This window comes from Camellia sinensis, chromosome 8 (genome assembly GCF_055761805.1).
Source record: "Camellia sinensis isolate YWXY chromosome 8, ASM5576180v1, whole genome shotgun sequence".
Lineage (NCBI taxonomy): Eukaryota > Viridiplantae > Streptophyta > Magnoliopsida > Ericales > Theaceae > Camellia > Camellia sinensis.
In genome coordinates this window covers 142,002,307-142,012,694 of record NC_138968.1, presented here as the reverse complement: position 1 = coordinate 142,012,694, position 10,388 = coordinate 142,002,307, and positions in this window count along the sequence as shown.

Genomic DNA, 10,388 nt, shown 5'->3' with positions numbered 1-10,388 from the left:
AAATGTTTGTTACTGCCCTGCTGCAACAGACAAGAAACAAAGCACAAACAGAGTTTTCAGGGGATGTTTGCCCACCATGCCTCTCCTTATCATCAAATAGATCAAAAGAGGGATAAGCTTGATTTGCAAACCATCAATTGACACAAATGCATTGTGTGATGATTTATGGATCAAGGGACAAAAGCTCAATAAATGAAGCTAAAAGACCAACAAAACCCTCTCCTTATCATGAGATTGATCAAGGGAATCGGTGGACTTGATTTTTGAACCATTATCACCACAAGAGAGTATGAAATGGCTCAAAACTCAATGGGTTCAATTAACGTCCGATTGAGCCCTAACTTGATTTTATTACTCTTGCACCATTTTAATGCAATTTTATTACCTCTTTTAATTACCTTTCCATTCCTTAGTTATTTTAGTCCAAAAATGAGAATTAAGTCCACTAATGGAGAGAAGTGTCAAACAAGAAGTTGTTTTGGGCATGAGAGAGATGTAATGCCTTTGGTAATGAATCTCCGAAGAGATTAAACCATTAAGCATGGAAGGGTCTCTTTCTCAAGCTTAAACAACACTCGGTTGAAACAACTCTCAAAGAAATAAAAAAGCCAAGAAAGGAGGGAGGTTGCAGAGGTGATTATATATGAACGCAAGTATGAAAAGCATGAAATAAATGCTATCAACTCAAATAGGTTGGTGGCTAAGACCTAAACCACCAAACCTATGAGGACCATTACACTACTAGCCTACTATACAAAGCATAAACCAAATAAACAACCTAAAACAGTCCTTAAACAGCAAAAAAAAGTGCTGGAATTCTCATGGAAAAGCTTGAAAAAGTTAGCTACAAAAACAAGGAAGGCTAGTTAACACGCATAACGAGGGGTGGTTAACCCCTCTATTTTTGAGACTTCAAAACTACATTTTTAGCCTCTAAAAATCTCTGAAAAATAGTAGGAAAAAGTTGGAAGATTGATGGGAAACACAACGGCTAAAGCTTGAAGAGAAAGGTTCAAAAAAGGGTGGGTTACCCTTCTACCTTTAATAGCTTTAAGCCACAAGTTTCAGCCCATAAACACAGTTGAAAAATAGCCCAAAAATAGTAAGAAAAGATAGAAAAGAAGTAGTGTAAAAGAGTTAGGAGTTATACCTCTTGAAGAGGAGTAACCCTTTGAGCTATAAACCAAAAATTTCCCACCCTCAAGAGCTGAATTCAAGCTCAATAACCTCAGCAAAGAGCCCTCAAATTTTGGTTTAGGGAGTCTAGGTAAGCTGTATATAGGTTGCAAGGTAAAGAGAGAGAAATATTTTCTAAGAATTTTGCTTTACCAAATTTTTTTCTAACCTAATTTTATGAGAGGTAGTCAAGTATTTATAGAAAAACATGTTACTCCCTCGGAAATATCAGTATAGAAATAGCTGGTGCAGTGCATGCACCTGTGGAGACAGTTGGCAAAGCTAACAGCAAAATATCTGTTCTACCAGAACAATTGGCCGGCCGGCCGGCCACTTCTACTGGCCGGTCGGCCACTAGTGGGTTTGTGGGCCTCTGAGTGGTTAGGCTTGGAAAAACATTGTTTTGGTCCAAAAATGGTGCAAGGTTTGCAGGCTTCTAAGACTCAAAACTAAGGCTTCTTACTGAGGAAATCGAGCGTTTGTTCAGTGTATAAATTCATCATTGGGTGATCAATCGGAGGCGCCCAAGTCTTAAGGGCAGTAAAAAATGGGGTGTCTACAAGTATCTATTTGAGTTATTTTCTAAAAACTTTGTGAAGAGAAATGGACGCTTAGAAAATTGATTATTCCTAGTACTTAGCAACACAATGGTGTAGTAAAGATAAGGAATAAAGTATTATTTATGTTAGGTGGATAATGGCGCAATATGTTTTCCAATTGGGAATTGTGCTTTAGTATGTTGCATATGTCCCTAACTAAGTGCCCTCCATATCAGATTTTACACTCCATTTGAGTAATGGGTTAGCAGAGAGCCATTTGTAGGCAATCTATAACTATCAAACAACTTATCTTTATTTTACTTCTCATAAGGTTGTGAAGTTAAAACCTAGAGTTCTATGGCGCATTATTGTATGTTGTCTTGTAAACACTTAGGGTCATGTGGCACATAATTGTATGTTGTCATGTAAACCCTCCAGATCATGTGCTTATAGGTGAGTAGCTTTGTGGGAGTGTAACTAAGTCACATAAAGTTTTCTTAGTAAATATGATGTGAATAGAGTTTTGGAACTCTATAAGATAGAGAATTCTAAGTATGGCGCTTTATATAGCCTAGTTAAGAATGGAAATAAATTTCCAATGTCCTAGGGACAGTGGAAACGACGTGCGTATGAGTGGATTACTCCATTAGAGAAGAATACTTTACATTCTTAGTTACGTGGTAGCGAATGTGAAAATTTTCCACGTCATTAATGGGTAATTGAGAGGGAAATATTCATGATTGCGCCGCAAGATGATAAAGAGCCTAGAATAATGCCAAAGGCTCTAGTCCCTTGTGTTTTAGAAAAGTGAATCAATGTTGCGCATTTTAAGACAAAGTCTTTGAGGATTAACCATTTCTAGGATTTGGTTGACTTTCCGCTATGACGTGAAATTGTTCTAAAGTTATGTGTGATTTGGATAGTCACTTTTTGAGGCATAAGGGGCACTAGATATCGAAAAGTTACACCATTGAGGAAAGTGTAGACCATAAGAAGACTTCCTCCTAGGGAGCGAGGTTACTTCGACTTAGGCTATGAATGACATGAGTTCAAAACTTTACTTTGTGGACATTATGACCCAACTTCTCGTTGGAGAATTGGATAAATAGATCCGTATGGATTTACCTTATGCTTTTATGGCGAAAAGTTAGGAACGCAAAAAGATTACTAGTTCCAATAAATCTTTTACAGCCTAAAACAGTTATTCAAATAGTGGTTCTTAGATTTCATTGAGTCATGATAGGCTAATGATGATCGATGAAGACCACTGAGGCATGATCAATGGTCTAAAAGAAGTTTTTCCTTAGTCATTATGAGCCAGAAATTTATATGGTTGTCGTTACCTAAGGTTGACAGTCCTCTATTTTAGACATGACGGACATGAGTGATGTAATTTATATACTCAGATGTACGATCCTTAGAGATTGTTCTGGGAGAATTCTTTGTTTGTCTTTGATGACTTACATAAGGAATATCCTAGAATGATTCTAGATGCGAAATTGCAAACCCATTGACTTACCTATCAGTAAAAGCTAGAGCCTTAGCTATTGAGTGAATCCTTGGATTATCTTTGGGAGAAACAGATGACCTATATTCCTTAATCTTTTGTTATGGGAGCCTGAAGTACGCTATGTGGGCGTATTTGGCATGATGAGTTCTATCTTTTGTAAATGGTCAGCTGAGTAATTTAGACCTTGACTTTGCTCATTAGACTATGGATAGGATGCTTTACTGGTATTGTATAAATTTGCCCCCTATAAGATTGAATGCACTAGTTGGGCATATCTTGAATGAACGCAAATTGGTCACTAGAATGTCTTTAGAGAGTTAGTTGTGCAAGAGGTTGTGATCTTGAACCACTTCATGTGAGGCGCACATAGTGGATTTCGTTGTTTATGCTTATCGCAAGAGGTGCTGATAGGGCCTATATTTGGAATCTTGAATTGTGCAAATAGTAGTTATGTTTTTCAATCAATCGCTTGTTTTTGTGAGATATAGGATATTGATGCTATTATGGTTTGTGTCATAATGATTAGCAGATGATGATGTCAGCAGGCAAGATTGGCTCACTCACACGAGCAATCGCCCTTGGCACTTGGGAGCGAGTAAGGATGAGACTAGTGGTTTATTTTATTTGGAGCCAAGAGAGGCTTAAATTATCCACTATGTGTGCCGCCTTGGTTGCAACCAAGATGAGGTTGTGTTAGAGACCAAACATGGATGTTAGTACGCACTTTCCATGTTTTGCCTGTTATGATTAGCCAGATATGAGATCTCATTTGGCGCCTAGAATGCAAGCAAATAGAGAATTTGGGTTAGGCGCTAGAAAGTGACTGGACTAAGATTTGTAAGGTGTATCGAGTATGACGTCACTCTTTGGAAGAGTTACTCCACCGTAGCATGTATTCATACTACATGTGCTTGGCTATCGAGTAATGAGATGAGAGAATGAATCCTTGTTTTCTCATGGTGTGAGTCTTACGTGTCATTAGTGATATGACTTTCACTTATGTACCCTTTTGTGACCTTTGACTATGTCATAAGGTAAGGGGTTGATGTTCTTCTACTTTGGTATGTCGCCTGTAGTCATGTATGATTCGGTCTTAAGGGACATCACTGGGAAAGCGGTCAATCTTAAACTAAATGGCATGAGGGCGAAGGGAAGATCATCTAGTATTACACCACTGTTGTATATTCATTGCAACTCACGTCGCTCTGTATGAGAGGTAGATTGAGTGTGAATATATTTCAAAAATTGAGAGGGTAAAACATGCTCTTTTGAGGGATTAGAGATGTTTTTTGGACTGGTGTAATTGGATGGGTCTGGGGTATATGAGATACTATTTTTATTTTCGGGTTGATGTCTCTATCTTGGCTCTTTTTGAGTTTCTAGTGTAGAGCTCCCACAAGCAGGTGTTCTCAATGGTTGCACGGTCCATTGACTAGTATGATCGTGTTTGATGGATAGATTGAGATAAAGAAAGCGTTGTGTCATGTCAGCGCATGTTCGAGTGGGAGATGCTAGAAATTGGGTCGGGTTTAGAACCCATACTTAATTGGGTCGCCCATGGTGGCATGACCCTAGACCCGTAAGGAGAGACCCAATCAAAGCGAACTTGGATTAACTTATCATAGGGATAAGAGTGTATAACTCACTATCTTATCTCTTTAGGAGATAGAGTTGTGGGTAGTTATAACTCTCTCATATAATATACGTATTATATTTGGGGGGCAGGATTTTAACGGTATGGGTAATCTGTTGGTCTTTTGCTCTTCGTTTTTTTTTTCTTTTTTCTCTCTCTCTCTCTCTCTCTCTCTCTCTCTCTATGGAAACACATAACCATGCATTTGTACTGTAAATAGTGTGAGTAATTCTCTAGTAGTTCTACTCCACTACTAGGAATTATTTGAGCGTAAAAAGTATGCCCGAATCCGTTTATTTCTGCTGTGTATTATTTCTTATTTTTCCCACACTTACTAAAAGAGAGATCACATAATTATACTAATATTGTAAACGTTGCTGTATTTTCTACAACCCTCGTAAGAGGTTAATGCAATTTACCTTTTGTTTTTTAGTTATTGAATAAAAATTCATTGTGTAGATATTAATTATTGAACGAAAATACATTTTGTACTTGTTATCCAAACAATTTATTTTTGTTTGAGAGTTGATATTTGAACAATTAATGTGTCGTTATGATGTGTACTAAGAAAAATAATAAGTGCACATATTCACTCAGTGAACATATTTATAAATTCACGTGTTTTTATTTTTTTCTCTCAATACACAAGTATTTATATAAAAAATACCCCAACCCCTCCCCACATTTCATAACCACCCCGTCTTACCTTCTTCTAGATCGCATGACACAAAGTGTGTAATCGACAAGGTGGATTTGTGATTGTGGGGGGTTTTCTATAAGGATGTTTATGACAATACAACGTTCATAACGAAATGGGGTTCGAGTAAGGGGTTTGGCAATACTTTTTGGAGGAAAAGAATATGGTTGCCAATGAAGGGGTTTGCGATGGTGGGGGTTCATGTTGGTTGGAGGTTCATGGCGATAATAGTTTACAATGGTAGCGATGGCTGGTGGTAGTAATGACTAGTGGTGTATGAAGGTGTGTAATAAGAAATTATAATTTAGGATTTTATTTGAAAATCAATTTGATTAAGATGTAAAATTGTAATTATCTTTTTTAAAAAATCTACTAGTTGGGTCAATTGTTTATGTGTGGAAATAGAAGCTAGATTCTATTTACACCATAATTTTATTTCATTACACTCTCAATTTCTAACTTTTCGAGCAACACATCGAATTATTATTATTGTTATTATTATTATTTTTAGGCCAAATAACAAAATCATCACAAATGATTTCAATGCCCTTTTTAATAAACATGCGTTATCATCAATCGATAATGTAACTGAAATAAGAACCCTAACCAAATCCCAATTTCATCACTTAATCTCTGCAAATTATTAGAGAAAATTAAATCCTTCATAGTACTGATGATATATCAGATGTCATTAGGGGTGGTCGCGATTCAGTTTTGGACGGTTTGCGGATCGGTTTGGACCCGCCGCATGTCTACAGTTTGGGGAAAATTTAACCTGCAACCACACGCAGTGCAGGTTGTGGTTTATGCGGGTAAGGTTCCGCATATGCGGATTGAACTTTTTCCTTTAAACAATAAGCATAGTTTAGAAAAAAAGAATAACCAATAAGCAACTAAATTCATCCAAGTTATCAGAGCCACACACAGCAACTGTATATATTTTCAATTTGTTATGAATCTTCAATTTGTTTATATTTCAACTATATATTTTCAACTGTATATATTTTGGTACACACATAGCAACTGTTGTCAAACTTCAATAAAAGTATTTGATCAATGGGTACATAACAACAACATTAAATTGCGAAAAAACCAAAAGGTATTCTTCATTTTCTTTGGTTACAATACCAATTTAACAACAAAAAAAAAAAGTATTTGTCCAGGTTTAAAAAAAAAAATTAAATAAAAAAATCTAGGTGCGGGCAGGTTCTTGCGGGTGCGGGTAAAACCCGTAACCCGCTCGTAACTTGCAATCATTCCATATTCCAAACTATATCTACCCGCATTGTGTATGCGAAACCACCCATTCACATGCGGTTCTGTTCGGGTTGGGCGGTTCAAATAACCCTATGCCCAGCCCTAAATGTCATTGTATCTTGAGCAAGAAAGATCTCTATAATAGCATAAACGATTCGAAGAGAAATCCATTTTTCCAAAGGCATCTCTAATAGCTTATAAGTAATGTGCAGAAAATTACATATTGGCATAACATGTCTTAGAAAGAATATAAACATTTTAAAAAAACTTTTTTTTAGTGTTTATTTTATCAATTTAATTTTTATTTTTTTAAAAATTCAAACTAAACAAAACCTTTATCTTTCTAAAAACACTAACAAAGATTGACCTATTTTAAGGACCTTTTTTTGGCAATAAAAGACAAGCTTTATAAAGAAAAATTTAATTTAATCCTTACAAATTAGACTCACCACAAACTTTACTTTACCCAAACAATTAAACAATTTATTTGAAAGCTAATGATACGCTATGTATCTGATTGCAATGACCAAAAGTCAATAAAAAAAATCAAATATATTCTTTGAAAACCCAAAAAATAAAAGCCCATTAACTAAACTTATTAAATCACAACAAAAGCACTTGGAGAGTAAATGGCTTTTAGCTTGTAAAATTAGAATCAGAGGTGGAGCCTCTGCTGCTTGTTCACTTGCATTCATCCACGTTTGAGAGAAGGGTTCACCACTACCGCCGCCACCGCCACCGCCACCGCCACCGCCACCGCCACCGCCACCGCCACCACCACCACCACCACCACCACCACTATGATGTTGGTTTTAATATTGGTTTCCATGATGATAATGTTGTTGGTGATGCATTTGTTGTTGTGCATTGTTAAAGGCTATCTGGGCTTGTATTTGGGCTATTTCATACTGGGTCTGGATTATTTGTTGTTGCAATTGAAAAATTATTTGAGTGCATCCAAAAACTGGGTCTTGAATTCGCGAACTTGCTTCAAAAACCATGTTATCTGTTGCATTTGCCCTTAAATAAACTGGAAGTTGCTGTATCACCACCCAATCAAAACAATATTATTAGTTCAATGAATAATTATACTTGTAACCTAAATCATGCATACTTATTATGTTTGGACACTTACTTTTTGAAGAGAAAATAAATGAAATGAAATTTGTTGTACATATTCATTTTTTTTATGAGTAACCAAACCAATTTTTTTTTAACCAATATTTATCAATTTTCTTAGTCTTACTAAAATAAAAACAAAAAACAAAACAAGAGAGAGAGAGAGAGAGAGAGAGAGAGAGAGAGAGAGAGAACAGCTTCTTTTTTTTCAGTTCATTTTCTTAATCTTTTCCCTCTTTATTTTCATTTCTTTCCACAAATTGACGAGTCAAACACATACATACAAATCCATATTTTGAAAATGTCGTAGAATTATTAGAATAATGTAGTGAAGGCTTTCTAATTCTGATTAGCTTTGAAAACACTTATAAGCTTCACATTTTTATTTTTTGATAATAAAAGTAGTGTGTCATCTCAGAAAAAGAAAAAAAAATGAAAAAAGAAAAACAATTGACAATAATAAACTCAATTCTTCTACTATCTTATCATGTCAAACAATATAATTATAATCTTAAGGTGTCAAATTAAAGTGCATCCGTTAGTCTATATCTCTCCACACACACAATCAAATTTCTAACTTTCTTTAATGCAACTCAAGGTGATTACATATCTAAAAAACATCTATAAATATGCAGAAAATTAGAGAAAATATATTTAGAAACTTTATAAAGATGAATAATAATATATAACATGATTTCTCTTACCTCTAATAACTTAGTAACATTGCTAGCCCCATATATCTTATGGACACAAGCAAATCTTTCTAGATTGTTTGCTTGGAAATATGGTGCGAAAACACAACCTTGAGAGCATCTTCTTCTTAGAGATTTGCAAGCTGCACACCTTGTTGAATTAGACATCTTTGGATTTGCTAGAATCTATCAAAGATTTTCTCTCCCAAATTCTCTAAAATCAAATGTATATAGTATTGGAAAAAATGGTTTTATGGTGACTTTAATGTGAAATTAATGTAGGTCTCAACAATTGGTTGAGGTGGTATTAAATGGGTTTAGATTCTTTGTCACAAGGTCATTACACCACAAAAAGAATGGCCAAAAACCTTTTGAGAATTGAATGAGAAATTGTTTTATAAAGATGGCCTCATGAATAAGATTTTTGGAATTGTGTATAACTACCAATACCACATTGATTGTAGAGGAAAGCTTTGATGGATATTTAAACCTCAAGATTTTGATAAGGGTATGAGCCCTTTAGGGCATCCAAATTTTTCGAAGGAATGGAGTTATGGATGCTTCAAGGATGGGCTTGGGTCAAGACTATGGTCCAAGTTGGTTATGGAAAAATTGCCACATGCGTGCGTGCGCCGCACACTCGACTGGACCGGGCCGGGTCTGGGTCCGTGGGTCATGGATCTTGGATATTGGGCTTGGGCTTGGGTTTGAGGCTTAGGTTTGGGCTGGACTGGATTGGTGGTCCATTAACCTAATCTTTTTACGCTAAGTCTGCTGCAGATATACACACTTATGTATACAGAAAATATAGGTTAGATATTTTTTCCCATCAGTTTTGGTCCGTTACTCCAACAGTTTTGCAGGAGTAATGGCCATTTGTTGCCAGCCTTCATGGCCATTAGTTGCCAGCCTTTATGGGCATTAGTTGCTAGCCTTCATGGCTGGAGGCTCCTTCTCTCTCCCCGTAGTGTATGAAAAGAGACCCATCTCCTTTGGTTTTTGTAACGCCCTCAAAATAATAACATTAAACCCATTAAATCAGATATGCATTGATATACAAGTTCCACATTCTTTCATTTCCGAGTGTCTCATTACATATGTATTACAAGTTAACAACAAAAGCAAAATGCCCTACGGGCTTACAGCTTTCCAAGTTAACACTTGGTTACAACAAAAAGAGTACTAACTCATACACCTTAAGCCCTTGGCTTGTATTTACATGTAACACATCAAAAAGTAAAACGACGACATTATGTTCGTCTCTAGCCTCCCAGCTATGTCCTTGGAGGTGGCATGCTTCCTGCACCTGAAAATGATATTCCCATATAGGGTGAGCCACAGCCCAGTAGAAATACACTAAACCAACCATGAACAATGACTAAAATATTAGCAATTGATAGATGGCCAACACTGATACAATCACATAAATCACATATTTATGTCAACCGACTAATAAGTCCAAGTCACCTTTTCATTTTCCCTTTTTCAACGGATAGGCATATAAGCACTACCCACATTCTCAACAGATACGTTTAACAACAATGTCCACATTCTCAGATAAGCAAATAAGCTATATCCACATTCTACAACAGATATGTATAACAACAATATCCACAGATAAGCATATAAGCTATATCCACACTTCACAAAGATAAGCATATGAGCTCTATCTTCACTTCTCTAGACAAGCATATGAGCTGTATCTACGGAGTTCATCCCCTATCTTCTCCCAACGCTATCCGGTTTAGAGGTACATCCCCTATCT